The sequence below is a fragment of the Bubalus bubalis genome, chromosome 2, assembly GCF_019923935.1.
Source record: "Bubalus bubalis isolate 160015118507 breed Murrah chromosome 2, NDDB_SH_1, whole genome shotgun sequence".
Taxonomy (NCBI): Eukaryota; Metazoa; Chordata; class Mammalia; order Artiodactyla; family Bovidae; genus Bubalus; species Bubalus bubalis.
Window position 1 is genome coordinate 82,782,125 of NC_059158.1, and position 16,212 is coordinate 82,798,336.

The window sequence follows — 16,212 nt, forward strand, 5'->3', positions numbered from 1 at the left end:
CAGGCATTTATCATGCCATTTTGTTTTCATAAAATCTCTTTGATGTGGATACAATTATCTCCACTTTGCAAATGAAGATGAGGCTTACAGTTTTCAAGTACTCTGTCCAGGACCACATGGATTGTAAATGGCAGACCATGCTTTAGAAGTGATGCCAGGGTTGGAACTTAAAGGTAAACTCCCAAACACCATACTATTCAGTCTTTTCACGCTCCACAATATAGTGTGAACTCACACTCTTTAAAACTACATAATAAAAGCACTTACTTATCAAGAAAACAATATACAATATTTTCCTGATTTTTCAGTTGTTCATGAATTCCCCTAGATTTACAATGTTTTGTTGTATTAGAGAAATTACCCAGGCTTGTTAAAGTAGTTCTCAGGCATTTTTAAATGCTAGTGGGCAAAAGAAGACCATGATATAGAACTTTTCCCCAGTATAGAACTTTTCCCCAGTACTTTGGACTATTCTAATTCTTACAGAATGAGAAGCAACATTTCTTCGGAATGTAAGAGACCATCTATTAACGGGTATGATATTAACCACTGTATGTATCTTAACATATACACTGTACTAGTGAATTTTGAAGACATAGGGATTGATGGTTCTGTTGTCTTACTTTTCTTGTATATGATTGGGGGGAATATTAGTTGTACATACATGTATACATGCATGCACACACACAAATGACTAAATAATGCATTTCTAAATTAATATGTGCATTCATAAGCTTACATGGAGATGAGAGATTGCCTGAGTAATAATTAGCATGGTGGTAGAAGGTGGTGTACCTAAAAGTCCCAGGATTTAAGAATGAAATAGACCACAACTCCTGAAATTGGTAAGAATAGATATATGCACCAGTGTTTAGTCAAATGCCACCAAGATAATTGGTCTGTGTGTTTTCTTTGGTATACCTGTTAGAAATTCCTCATTTCCCTATTAGAAAAGGTAATTTCAAATCCCTGTTGGTGTTTAGTATGACAGATTCTCATTGTAGCAACAAAAATCAATTTCTCATTTATCTGGAGTTCCAACATGATTTTAAATATCCTAAATGTAAGAAAAACGAAGACAAATTCTATGTTTCTATGCTCAGTATACTACATATCTGCATGTGTCAGAAGGTCAGCACATGGGGTAGTGTAGAGGGATGTTCACCTCTCCCCACTTTGCCCACCAAAGTCTAAGCTATATAGAATTTAATGTGAAATAAAGTACATATACTTCATTTTTAATTACTGTCAGATAAGGAGTAATTATTAATTACTAAAATAATAAATATTAACAGGAGAAAAGAAAGAGTAAAATATAAAAGGCACATAAAGTATATAGAAAGTATATAAAGCTATATGCTAAAAAGTGTATAATAGCAACACTATTTAGTACTAGACTTTCCTGTAGCTCAGATGGTAAAGAATGTGCCTACAATGCAGGAGACCCGGGTGCAATCCCTGTGTTGGGAAGATCCTCTGGAGAAGGGAATGGCAACCCACTCCAGTATTCTTGCCTGAAGAATCCCATGGACAGAGGAACCTGGTGGGCTACAGTCTGTGGGGTCGCAAAGAGTTGGACATGACTGAGCAACTAACACTATTTAGTATTGGGGTACACAGTTGAGGAACAGTGTTATCATTTGCTATAAGTCAGTGTAATGGTGGAAATAATGATTCTTATGCCATAAAGAAGGACCTAAACTGATTTTCACTTTGCTCAACAAAGCAGAATGATATGTATCATATCTTACTTCCATGAAACCAATAACCATTAAAGAAAAACTGGCCATTTAAGTTATAAACTTTACATATTTGGAAAATTGGTTAATTTAGTAGATTACTTTCCAACTGTCCTAGACAAAGTATTACTATAATGTTGCCATCTGTCTAATAATATGGAATAAAAATAAGACCTTTAAAACCATCTTACAATTTTATTATCCTTATACTCTTCAACAAAATTAATACAAGTCTATTTACATTTTAGAATAGGCAATAAAAATGCAATCATTTGCTTTGTTTCCTAAGAAATGCCAGGTTAAGATGAAAAAATGTGATTGTTTTGAATACTCAATTATTTTGAACATTTTCCATCTATATGTTGTAATTTTATTCTTCTTTCTTTTTCATAGGCACCAGAAGTTCAGGAGGACACATATATTGATAATACAACCTAAAACCTACACACACAATTTTGAGACGACAACAGTTATTTGTAGATTTTAGATTATGTTCCATCCTGCTAGACTGAGGACGACATGTTTGCCCTAAAATCTTTTCCAAGCTTACAATATGGTCTCTAGTTTCAAATGATGACAAAGACAGATTGGTAATCAGAAAGCAGGAAATTAATTTTTGAAAAATCCTTAAAGATTTCTTTGAAGTCTGATATAATACCACCTCTTAAAGTACACTAAGTATATGTCCTTCAATGATTTGTTTTTACATTACTCTATTTACTAACTTTCTAAATTTAATTTCATTTGCATTTATAGAAATGCATTTTTCTATATGCATTTAAGTATCCAGACCATGAACTTACTAGGTACCTGCTGCTGAGATTTGTATGGAAGCTGTATGGTTCAAGCAAATGCAAAAAAGACTTCAAAGTTTTGAGTAAATTTGCATAGAGACATAAATTCTCCAGGATATTCAAAGCCATAAATTTGCTGCAGGACATATATAGCTCTCTCGTGGCTCACGAAAGCACAACAATTCTCTTTATTTCACATTTGTCTATTACCACATTTTCTACAAGAATCTTCACAGGCGCTCCTTCTTTGCCCGCACTGTTTTTATTTCTATATTCAGAATGTGCTAACGGGTAGTAGCAGTTGCATTTACAAAGTTAATAGTACTGGACAGGCTAAATGAACTTTAAACCTAGTTCTTTCCTCTTCCCTGTGCCCTGCCTGTAACACATGTAGAGGGGTTGGTAGGTATAAACTCTGGGCATGACCTGAGCTAAAAGTAAAGAGGTTTGCTTTTCAAAATTGTTGGATAAAATATAGTTGACTGTAAGAAAGACTTTATTTGGATGTTTGAAATACATGTATGCATGTAGTATGTATGCATACATAGATAATATATATATATATATCATATATATTATATATAACATATAAATATATAAAATATATGTAAATATGTATTTCAAAACAATTATATACCTATATATAAAACAAAAGTAACCAAATATATTCTTTGGACCAAAGGACAGCATTTTCCATTCAACATAAAAAGGAGCGATTGACTTAAAATATACCCTCTTAAGCTGCAGTCATTACTGAAAGTTACAAATGAGAGTTTAGAAGAAAATGGCAGTTTATTTGCTTTTACAAAACTCATACAAAATATGAGTATCTTTTCCTAATTTAATCTCAGGATCCTAGATAAATGTCAGAATGTCCCCACAGAGAGATAAAGGATGAGAATCTGGCCCTAAATGACTACTATGAAGTGATTTCATAAATATTTAAAATACTTGTCCTTCACTGTTTTAAATGGCCATTCTCTTGTTTTGGTCTGCCCTCCATGCTCCCCGTACCCCATTTTAAAATAACAGATATTAGTGCCAAACTACCAAATCTTGATAATCATTATAATAAAATTAATACCCCCCCTTTTTAATGCAAAAGAAAGTAATTATCTAAACATGTGCTAGCTCTTTGTAGGTAAGGTTCATAAAACTCACTCAAAATATCTTAGGCAAATATGAAAGCATAAAGCAATTTCACGACAAAACATTATTTTGCCTCTTCATCTTTCCAACTTATTTTCATACACATATAACTATAATGTAAACATATAAATATCTGATGCAAATTACAGTAACATTTTTCCCCATCAGCATTGTAACTGCTGAATTGATATATTTGAAAATTTTAATGACATAGTCTGATCATGCTGCTTTAATTAAGTTTACTTAAAAATATGCTTTTTAAATAAAAAAGCAATATGAACAATAAAAGTGAGGACACATTTGTTTGGTTCAGATCAGACTTTACTATGATGTAATCACACATTTTACGAAAGTGTGAAATTTAGTCCATGGAAAAAGACTTTTTCCCTGCCTGTGACATTTATGAGGTTCACTTCACAATCCAGACTTAACTGAAAGGAAAAGTCATAGGAAGCTGAACATGTTGAGTTCAAAATAGCATTATCTAAAAAGTTCCAAAGAAAATTAATAACAATTATGAAAATTAAAGTATTTAAAGGATGCAACCCCCAAATAAGAAATTATTTCTTTGATAACATGTTTAGTAATGAAATACAGAATGAAGACTCTCCAAAATGAACCCTCTCTTAAAAGGAAATGAAAATATAACTTATTGAAACTGTCCTTATGGTATCATGTGGGTTATGAACAAAAGAACTCCATTATTTAGTTCCAGATATCTCACAAGAATCTTAGGTTCTTATTTAAAACAAAATTCTTAAAAATGTGAAAATCCTCTAAAACTTTAAAGTCTTGACATTCAACTAGATGTTTCAACCCAGATACCTCCCTGCAATCAAAAACTTTCTCCAAAATGGAATTATTTAGAATCCTCAATCCAATTTTTTTCTCTCATGATATTATTCCATTGGAACAAAACACCCACGTTTCAAATTGAGACAACATTAAGAAGATTTAATAAACTAGTTAAGGGAAGCTGAAAATCGAGAACACCCTGCCGATTTCTACAATAAATTAAAATAGTCAATCCTCATCGGTGTCTTTTATAGAAATAAAATCAGGCGCATCACGAAATCTGTCACCGTACCTGCGTGCACTTTAAACGACTACGGCACAGACGCTGTAAGATCTTCACTCTGAGACATAAAGCACACTTCATGTAACTGCTGCAAAACACTGCTGCAGAGGAGCCCAGTGCATTTTTTTCGGGCAACTGATCCAGCTTTCCACCAGCCCTGTGACCTTTGAACTCCCTTCTGCCCCCCCCTCCTCTCGCTTCTGCAGTCAAAGCCTCGGAGCTGGTCTCATTTGCATAAGGCTCGGGCAGCCCTCCAGCAGCTGAAACGGAATGCTGGGTAAGGAATTGTGGAACTGCAGTTCTGCCAGAATACCTGAATCACCCAGAGAACTGGAATCCGCGATAGGGGGTGGGCACCGACTGCGCCGGGCTGCCCGCATCACAGCCCCACCCCCAGCCCCCCTTGTCTATTAATGTATAAGTGTTTTTAACTCTTTGTTTTAGAGTCCTGCTTTCCCCTTCCCCACCAAAAAGAAGCTGTCAGCAGCGACTATGGTAACCAAGGAAACCCAAATAGTCAAATACTTCATTTAAATACATGTGGAAGGCCAATTTAAAATTTTCATTAACTCCTCTTGTTTTTGAAACATAGCTATTTTTCCCCCCTTGGAAGGCACAGTGCACGCATAATCAGGAACATAGGATATTTCTTTTTGTTGTGGTTTAAACAGCATCTTACAGGCATTGAGTACATGAAGTCACTGTGGTAATTCTATAAAATGTTAAATGCGCCCTAGTGCCTTAAGATCATCCTTAATGATGTCCGAGAAATTAATTGTAAAGAATTTAGGTCCCACAATGCCTTTAAAACAACACAGCAGTAAAAATGTAGAGCAAAGTTAAACTATGTGTTTTGATCTAAAGATTCATGCAGCAGTAATGCTTGTCTCTCTTTGGCAGAGATGTTCAGTGTTGTGCTATTATTTGCTAGAGTTATTTCTTCCCTTGTCTTCCTACACACAGCAGTCTCTCTATTTAAAACACAAACTCTCTTGCTCATAAACCTAAGAAGTGATTATTTTCTAGGTACAGAAGGTCATGTATACGTATTTTTATAAATACCCATGAAGGCACATACTCTTTTCTAAATGGTGAGTCAATGGAAGTATGCATCATCACATAATTAATCCATTCTTCTTTTTAAAATTAAGCTAATTTATTTTCTCCTTTAATGAGTGAATAATATTTATGAAATAAAAGGTTTAATACAATAAAGAAATATAACATGAAAAATAAAAGGCACACAACAGATTAATATAGGTATATGCTATTTTATACTTAAATATAAAATGCATTGTTCTGGGAGATAGCATTATTAACATTTCAAAATTTTCTTGGTTTTAAAATTTGTTATTTAAATAATTAAATATGTTAAATCTCTTGTAGTGCACTAAAAGATACCAATAAATTTTGAATGCTATATCATCCAATTCATAAGACACAAACTATTGCAGTACAGAATTTTTTAATCCTGGAAAAATAAATGTGAAGATTTTTATTTGAGCTATTTGTTAGTATTCTGCCATATGTTATTTCTGCATTATAGAAGGTTAGAAATTACTGAATGATTTTTTTAACCCATAAAATTTTAAATAGGATAAATAACTTTTCAGTTTACTATAATCATATAAACATTTCTCTATCACATCTGACTACATCAGCCATTTAATTGAGTTGGGTCAATTCAAGTGCATCCTTCATATTACACACTGTAAATATCTTGCAAAGTTTTTAAGGCAAAATGCACATCAGCCCATCCTAATTTAAATCCAATCAAACACAAGGAAGTGTTGGAGTAATTTATAAAATCACTGACCTGTTCAAATAGCTGTAGTCTTAGTCCTTGCACTCTTTTTTCATTAGAATCCAAAATAAATTGATTAACATTTTCTAATGTGTGTCAGCATCACCGAAGGCACTGTTCTTCCTGGTTCAGCGGAATCTTCTGAAATTTGCCAGCCCTGTGTTTTATTGCTGGTACCGTATGCTTTATTGTTCAGCGACAAGAGCTTCACTCTGCACAAAGACTCATTACCTACTGCTTGCTGCACGGCATCAGCCTCACTGAGGCTGCCTATATGTGATCACATGGGAGTTTTGTCTGAGAAAGCCAGGCATGCCACTGACTTCACTGTGTCTATGGATATTTTTATCAGCTGAGGTCTGCTAGGAGGAAGGAATAACAGATTAGGGAGCTGCTCTAAGTCATTAATGCAGCACAACTTATGGAAATCCCTTCACAAGATTTTTTTTATTATTATTATAGAAAACATTTGAGCAGGAATTCAAAAGAAGTTCACTAGATTTCATTTTAATAGGAGGCTGGAAAATAATTTAAGGAAGGGGAACTAAGGAAAAAGCTGTTTCCCACCTTTTGCTTTCTGAAAGTACTTTTGTACAAATGTTATTAAAGAACCTTACTGAACTGAATGATTTGACAGTATGTTTAACCTTTAGATTGCTGGTGTTTCTTTTTCTTGGTTGTTTTCTAAAGGATAAGTCACTGTTTCCCTCAAAATCACCTCAATGAAAATCTCAGTCACTAATAGATACGACATATGAATAAAAATAGAGATGTTCTAATTACTTTTGATAAAGTAGATGAGAGAGTGGGTGTCTTTTATTGATGTATATAAGTGAGGTAGATGATTAATTTATCTTCTCAAAAGATGACACATTCCTAGAAGAGCTGACTTAAAAGAACAATGAAGATTTCAATTTAAAGATCTAAAGGGCATGTGGTTCATATTAATTCTTAAAATCGCAGTAACTTATTTTAGACAGCTTACCTCAATAAAGCATCTGGTTTACCTCATCTGATTTCAGTGTTAACAAGTAGTTTCAAGCTGACTACTCAACATTTATAGTAATTTTTCTTCTATGTAAATATTGAATTAATACATGTACATATATACACATAGGTATAGTCAGATTATCTTTCCAAAGTATATTTTAAAATAATTACCTAAAATTATTTGTCAAAATTTGAAAATGGATAGTGGATTTCCAAATGAAAAAGCTATTTAATAATTGGAAGTTGATGAAAAAATAAACTTCTTATCTCTTTAATAATCTAAATTGAATTGGTAATTGAAAGCTTGTTTCTTGTTAATCTCAATGGAAATCTTAGGACAAATACATGCAATGTGCAACAAAGAGCACAGAAGTAAAAGTCAGAAACACCATACATAAATATCAGAAAATAAAATTTTCTGTACAGTTAGATATATGGAACATTTTAATAATGCCTGTAAGTAATATAGTAATCCTAAAAATAGTAAATCTATATACCTGTTTAAACTTTTCATTAATGAGAAGTTATTTTTTGGAAATAATTATAACTTAAAATTTTTTTGTGTTGGCTGAAATTTTAAAAAATAATTTAAAGCCAAAATAGGCATGTGTGGCTAAATAGCCAGTCTCTAAATATGATGATTTAACATCATTCTTTATAATATTTTTTGTAGTGTTAACATTGATTTAGAATGTTTCATGACTTAAATAAATGTCTTTTCATGGATTTTTCTTAACCTTGAAAAAATATTCAGATATGTTTCAAATGCCACCATTTTAATGTATTTGTTCCAAAATGCTCATGTTCATTTTCCCCTGCAAACAAGAGATGCGCTAAAGCTAGAAAACCTTGGGGCATTAAAAGAAAAAGGAAAACAAGGGTTTCTGGCTTATAGTGTAATTCTGGGTTCTTAAAGATATGCATATTGTAGCTAATATCTTTGATGATGTCATCATGTTAATGTACAAGGAAATAAACAAAAGGCAGCCATTTTTCTGTTACTGCATCACTTCAAAAACAGTGAAATAAAATGGTCGCCAAATGGAAAAAAAGAATCAGCAGAAAACTAAGTTACTTTCGAATTTTGGGGAGAGGGAGGGGCAAAGGTTGTGAAATTAAAAATAAAAATCTATATATATGAATTTTGTATGAATGTATGTAAAGAAATAATTTATAATAAGAAAGAACTGTATAAATACAAGGGATATAGATATAGAAAGCAGTTTAAACAAATTATCAGTAAAATAATATCTCCAATGGAAAGACTATAGTCTGTAAACAATGTATTAAATGTAAAAGCTTATTAAATTCATTAATGTTGAAAAAGGTATTTAAAGATGGACAACAGAGTTGGAAAGATCTAGAAAAAAACAAAATGATCATGAAACAGTAATAAGCTTCCCAGGTCTACTATTGTCTTAAATGACCTTGGTGAATTATTCTATCATCTTATGCCTTATTTGTCAAGTCTGCAAAATAGGAGCAGAAAAATCTTTGGAAAACATATCATGGAAATAAATAGCAATATTTTTATACTTCAGTTCTCTAAATAAGTTTTAACCAAGCATTGTCAACTAATATTAGTAAAGTAAGGAGAAACGATGTAAAATTCTAATGAATAGTTGAGAATTTTTAAATGCATTTTCCTAGTAGCAGAGATAAACAGTTCTAGTAAGTAGATAGGACTTTCTGAAATAAGAGGTGATTTTTCCCTAATACCTGCAGAAAATAAACTAGAAATGAATTTAGTAAGTAATTTGAAATGAATCTCAAAATTGCCTCAGGATTAAAACAAATTACAAAATATACCCATCCTTGCAATCAAAATTCTGTTACTTGGTCAGGGACATGACAAGAGAATTGCAGCAGAGTTTCTGATTCTCACACAATGAACAGCAATGCCTCTGCTTATATAACAGGTTCATCAGCCAAGAGTTCTTTACATTTGAAATTACCAGAGAAACACAAGATCACAGCTTAAAGAAGGAAATTCCATCCAAGATTAAAAGAAAATTTTAATTTGCTTTGTATATGAAAAGCTGTGAATTCAAAAAAGATATGTCAATTCTTATTATTGACTCTTACTAGCTTGACTTCTCTCTAATGACAAAGAGGCATAATAGAATCATTTTGTTTCCCCCTCTTTTCTACAAAGTAACTAAAGCTTGTCAGAAGTAATCCAGAATGTTTGCTATCCAATTCATTCAGTTACTTGGATATAGACACGCCAAGTGAATGGTCCCTTGAAAATTCTACTGCATGAAGAAAGATGAAGATTAACAGATACCATCACCTGCATTAACTAGAACCGTATTAATTGGCATGTACATACACACACACACACACTGGCATATACCAGTATGTCATGTTAGATGTACCCTTGATAAGGCTGGATTTTCAAGTTACCTTCACCCTTCTTTATAGTACATTCAAAGAAGTCAATAAGTTGGCCACATCAATGTCAAAATCCAGGACTAACTCAATTCAATTCAACAAACATTTGAGAGTTTACTATGTACTAAGCTTGAAAGAGTTGCTAGGGATATAAAAATGAAAAATACACCATACCCAAGAAGATTATAATCTATCTAGCTAAAAAATAAAAGTTGCTCAGCAAGTTATGGGAGGAGTAGTACAGCAGAGATATGTTTTCTAAAGTTTGACTATTTTATTGACTTAACAGGTATTTTAGGTACAATGAATATAATTTCTTTTCAATATTGTTTCATAAAATCATTTATCAAATATCATATCTAGATGTCTATATCTATATATATAACATGTAATAGCTACATATTCCTGTGGTATCCTTCTCATCAAGAGGTTGAATTTAATTTCCCTTGTCTTCATTCTAAGTTAGCCTTAATGATTTGCTTAACCAATAGAGGCTGCACAAGTGATGTTTTGGAGATTCCAAGGTTAGGTCCTAAGAAACTATAAAGCTTCCACTCCAGCCTCTTGGAGTCTCTTGAGTCTTCCAGGAGCCTTGAGTTGCCATGTGAGAGGAATAACTACAGTAAGACTGTCACAAAGAAGCCAGATAGTAGCACTCTGATCAAATGATCTGAACTGAGCCCAGGATTCTGGCCATTCCTGATGCCTAACCCATAGGTAAAGCCATCATGGACCCTCCAAATCTACCTATCCACCAAAGTTGTATCGTGAAGTTACCCTAGTTGTTACTATGGGGCAAGAATTGCTGAGCTGAGTTTTTCTCAAATTCTTGTCCTAAATAATTCAAAAGATGTAATAAAATGGTTGCTGTTTTAGGCACTAAGTGTTGTGGTAGTTACTCAGATACTGATAACTAGAACCTATTTATATGTGTAGGACAGAGACAACATAATAAACATAAAAGTACAAGAAAGGGCAATCTAATATATATATTAGATATATATATATATATATATAATATATATATATACACACACACAAATACATATATATATATATATATACACATACATGTTTCCCAGGGAGTGCTAGTGGTAAAGAATCCACCTACAATGCAGGAGACTTAAGAGACAGGGGTTCGATTCCTGGGTTGGGAAGTGCCCCTGAAGGAGGGCATGACAACCCACTCCATTATTCTTGCATGGAGAATCCCATGGACAGAGGAGCCTGGTGGGCTACAGTCTATAGGGTTACAAAGAGTTGGACACAACTGAAGTGAAATAGCATGCAAACATTCAGTGAAATGGATGCATTTAATGGATTAATAAAAGAAAATACAATTTGGGAGGGTGGAGAAAAAGGCAAAAAAAAAAAAAAAAAAAAAAAAAAGAGCGTGTCCAAGCCCATGAGGACTGAGTTATTTAAGACGATTGTATTGCAGGAATGGGATATCTGAACAGAGAAGAGATTGCTTCACTAGCCAGAAGAAAAGGGAATTCCCAGTAATGGTACTTTGGGAAAAACCCAGAAACAGGGGCAATAGCTTTACTATAAAAAGAGGAACTTTGAGGAAGCTTGGGTGGCAGGAGATTTAGGCATGTGCTGGGAGGCTAAAGGAGAAAAAAGGAAGTCTGGTGCCCCTGCTTGGAGTGTGATGAAGCTTGAAGTGCAGAGATTTTTGCAACATAGGAGACACTGGGAAGTGACCAAGGCATAGAAAAGGAGGTATGGTCAAAGTGATGAATAAGGAAAGCAACTTTGGCAGGAGACGAGCAAGGCTGCAGGCAGTCTGAGGAAGAGGAGATACGAAGAAATGATGAAACCCTGGCAACTGAGGAATGAAGAGAAAGGAATTCATCATAAAGAAAGAAGGAATTTTAAATTGGTTGGATAGGCCAAGCTCTCTGATTTATTGCATTAAATTCAACAGTTCTGTGATTTAGTTACAAATTATATATGACCAGTAAACAGCATCTAATGAGCTTTGTTAGACAGATTTAGTAATTTCATGGGTAGTTTGATTTGTATTGGCCTCAGTTTGTCCACTTTCAAATATTGTGAAAATTGGTTTACATCAAATTTTGTTAACATTGTGTTTGGGAGCTTACAAAAGACTATAAAACAACAGGATCTTCCTTAAATAGAGTATAGAGGAGATTACTTATGTTTCTTTCTGCTATTTGATTCCTAACTTGGGAAAATAAAAATATGTCTTAATTCTACAAAGATTAAAAAGGTAGATACTTTTGGATAATGGAAACTAAGACAAAATATGCCCCTCCACACGCCCCGAAACTATACACCATCACCTATCAAAATATACAAGTCTACTAGAGCTATATTTTTCTGATTCTTCATTCTATTTGGATACTAGACTACCAAAGTAGCAGATGTTAGGTTAAGCAGCCAGTGAACAGCCATGCAGAATGATGCAGGTTAAATGGTAGGTATTGCTATAATTGCTCTGCTGCATATACAATATGTACATAAATCATCTGAACATGGCTACAAAGAAGTCTTTATGCAAAGTGACCCAGAGAAGAAAGTATCCAGGTTTCCCCCTACCCTTCATTTTCTTTATCAGCACAAAGGCATTAGAAAACAGCATTTATCCAGAGAAAAGAGTAAATGAAGCAAACATCCTCTCTGAGAACACAAAAGATACATTTATTTCTTAGTGACCATCAACTTTGATTATAAAAATTTCTTTTTATGCTGAATTAGATGTCTAACATGGGACCAAAAATATGGAACTGGGCAGGTAAAAAAAGAAAAAGAAAAAAATAATAATTTAATAGGACCAGTGGCTTTTCCATATCAATGGGAAGGTTATATCATAACTGGAAGAACTATCAGTGGTAAAGAATCTGCCTGCCAATACAAGGAGACACAAGACATGGGAGTTCAATCCCTGGGTCAGAAAGATCCTCCGCAGAAGGAAATGGCAACCCACTCCAGTATTCTTGCCTGGGAAATCCCATGGACAGAGGAGCCTGGCAGGCTACAGTCTGTAGGGTCTCAAAGTCAGACATGACCAAGTGACTAAGCATGCACACAAAAGAACTATGACACTGCTTTGGGGTTCAAGACACAGGAAGGAGTTTCTTATATTTTATTTCACTAACACAAGTCTATAGGTACTTGACTAGATTGAATCTACTCTGATTTATATGAAAGAAAGAAGAAAGAAAGTGAAGTCGCTCAGTCGTGCCTGACTCTTTGCAACCCCATGGACAGTAGCCTGCACCAAGCTCCTCTGTCCATGGGATTTTCAAGGCAAGAGTACTGGAGTGGGTTACCATTTCCTTCTCCAGGGAATCTTCCCAACCCAGGGATTGAACTCAGGTCTCTCGCATTATAGACAGACAATTTACCATCTGAGCCACCAGGGAAGTCCCTGATTTATATGAGACACACAGAAATAGTTTAAGCATATTATTTACCTGAGTTCATTCATTCATTCACATATTCATTTTACATTCACTGATTACTATATGCTCAGAATCTGATTCAGTGCTCTGACAGTTTAAAGAGATGAATAAGTCACAGGCAGCAAGCTAAGTGGTTTTCCATCTAGAGGGAGGGACTTATATAAAGAAATAGATACAACATAATGGGATATATCCTCTAATTGAAAAATGTATAAGAACATAAAGACAGGAGTGAATAAGCTATATAAAAATAGCTAATAGTTATCAAGTACTTAACTAAGACTGAAGTGTTTTATTTTACACATATAAATTGATTCTTATAACAATTGCAACAAGCCTATGAGGTAAGTTACTTTTACCATCTCCATTTCATTGATGAGAAAACTAAGGAATAGGCTAGTTAAGTGACTTGTTAAGTGACTTGTCAGTTAAGTGACTGACAGAGTCAGTATCCAAACCCAGATAGTATAACTTTAATGCAGTGTGTTTCTGCTGCTATTGTGTTACTTGAGACAGTCACAGTGGGCTTCATAGAAGAGGTGATATGGAAGATGAATCTTAAGGGATGAGTAAGAGTTCTTCTGTGGAAAAGGAGAAGAGTATTCTGGGCAGAAGAGTTAAAATATATACAGAGTCTGAGGCATGACTAATGTATATGTGGAAGAAATTAAAAACTTTACTGTGAAAATGGTAAGTTTATTTGATCTTGATATGGGGTTGTGCATTTGTAATGCTGGCTTATTTGGAATTCAACTAAGAATCAGTTTGTACTTCTAGGGGATGTAAAAATTGCTTGACTACATCTGTGTTTTGTTATTAGACGATTCAGGAGAATGAATTGGAGAGAGGGTCTGGAAAAAAAGGACACCAAATGAGACAGTTGAAATACCCAATAGGAAAAGGTTACAAAGCTATGAATGAAGGCAGTAGCAGCCCTAGTTATGGAAAGGAAAGATATTAAGGAAGTAAGTCAGCAGATACTTAGGTGGGAATGAGGGGGAACCCTGAATCCAGGATTTTTTATTTGGGTCACAGCATGGATGATGATATCAGTAACCAATGTTAGAAATACAGAGGAAATCTTTCATGCCTAGGGCAGCCATGACTTGTGGTGAAACGTGTAGCAACTCCAGAGCATGGCATGCTGGATACACTGACTGGTATGTTTGCTCCTTATTCAGCTACCAGTCCCCATAAGCTGAGGGAATGTTTCCCCCAAGTTATTTTCCTAAGGAACAGGCTTAAGTATGCCCCAACAAGGGGTGAAGTAGAGAAGATCTGCATACAGAATTTCGTTAAGATTGATGGCAAGGTCCATCTGATTTTATGGATGTCATCAGCATTGACAAGACTGGAGAGAATTTTCCTCTGATCTATGACATCAGGGATTGCTTTGCTCTTCATCATATTACACCTGAGGAGGCCAAATATCAGTTGTAGAAAGTAAGACAGATCTTCATGGGCACAAAAGGAATCCCTCATCTGGTGACCCATAATGCTCACACCATCTGTACCCCGAATTCCTCATCAAGGTGAATGACATCATTCAAATTGATTTGAAGACTGGAAATATTACTGATTTCATCAAATTTAACACTGGCGACCTGTGGAGGTGCCAACTTGGGAAGAGTTGCTATGATCACCGACAGGGAGAGACATCCTGGTTCTTTTGATGTAGCTCATGTAAAAGATGCTAATGGCAACAGCTTTGCCGTCCAGCTCTCCAACAATTTCGTTATTGGCACAGGCAACAGAACATGGATCTCTCATCCTCGTGAAAGGGTATCTGCCTCAGCATTCCTGAGGAGAGAAACAAGAGACTGGCAGCCAAACAGAGCAGTGTATAAAATGATCTCTAGGTGACATGACTCTCAAAGTCTTTGTACTTAATTAAAGATATGGAGCCAGTCAGTGGTAAACACTGAATGCCTAAAATGCACCCAGAAAAAGTACAGGCCCTAAGAACACAAAGATTCCATCCTGAGTGTTCAGCGCCTGGTAGAGGAGTTCACAGACAAAATCAATTATCCAGATATACAGTTCTCTCCATTCTCTCAGTGGCCTGATTAAAGGTAAAGAAAGCACAATCAACTTCACAATCAAACTTCAAATCTGGAATACCATTAATTGAACTTAACTGTGATACTCATATAAGGAAACTATATAAAAGTGTTCTATGCAGACTAAGATCATGGTCCAGATCACAAAATCTACCTCCATGCTTTATATTAATCATACAACATGAAGACATACAAAAAATAAATTAGATTTCTCCTTTAGGCAGGTGTTTTAATGAGCTTAATCCCAAGGCTTGCTATTAATGCTAGTGACTGACTTCTTTGAAATGAGGAATGCGTTTTCTTTCCTGTTCATATAGTCAGCTTCCTGTTTAGTATTCATTATTCATATCTATTTTTATCAAAGAGCACTATTACATGAAACCATGATCCAAGTATGTTTGGCTCTAATTTTTAACTCTCCAGGGAAGGAAATTATACACCCTTATTGTACTGGTATATAATTGACTTTCTTGGTGGCTCAGACAGTAAAGAATCTGCCTACAATGCAGGAGACCTGGGTTCAATCCCTGGGTTGGGAAGATCCTCTGGAGAAGGGAATGGCAACTCACTCCAGTATTCTTGCCTGGAGAATTTCATGGACAAAGAAGCCTGACGGGTCCATGGGGTCGCCAAGAGTTGGACACGACTGAGAGACTAAAACACACACACACACACACACACACACACAATTGTGATATACACATGTGATCAGAGTGTATATGTGTTCCTTTGTATTAGACAGTGGTGTTATTTAATTCGGGTTATCAGGCTAA

The 16,212-nt window shown here is 34.7% G+C and overlaps 1 protein-coding gene and 1 pseudogene across 3 annotated transcripts in view; one reads left to right on the plus strand and one right to left on the minus strand.

Moving 5' to 3' along the window:
• CSRNP3 (cysteine and serine rich nuclear protein 3) overlaps positions 1 to 16,212 on the minus strand; it is a 203,361-nt gene that overhangs the window by 98,128 nt on the left and 89,021 nt on the right. The window contains exon 1 of one of the 3 annotated variants that reach the window (XM_006065135.4): positions 6,577 to 7,091. The exons of 1 other annotated variant lie outside the window; for it this stretch is intronic. The gene's annotated coding sequence lies outside the window, so the exon portion shown is untranslated. Of the gene's footprint in view, positions 1 to 4,769; positions 5,047 to 6,576; positions 7,092 to 16,212 lie in introns of those variants that run through there. One more of the 3 variants, XM_006065134.4, reaches the window with a different exon arrangement.
• LOC123331125 lies at positions 11,737 to 15,956 on the plus strand (annotated as a pseudogene).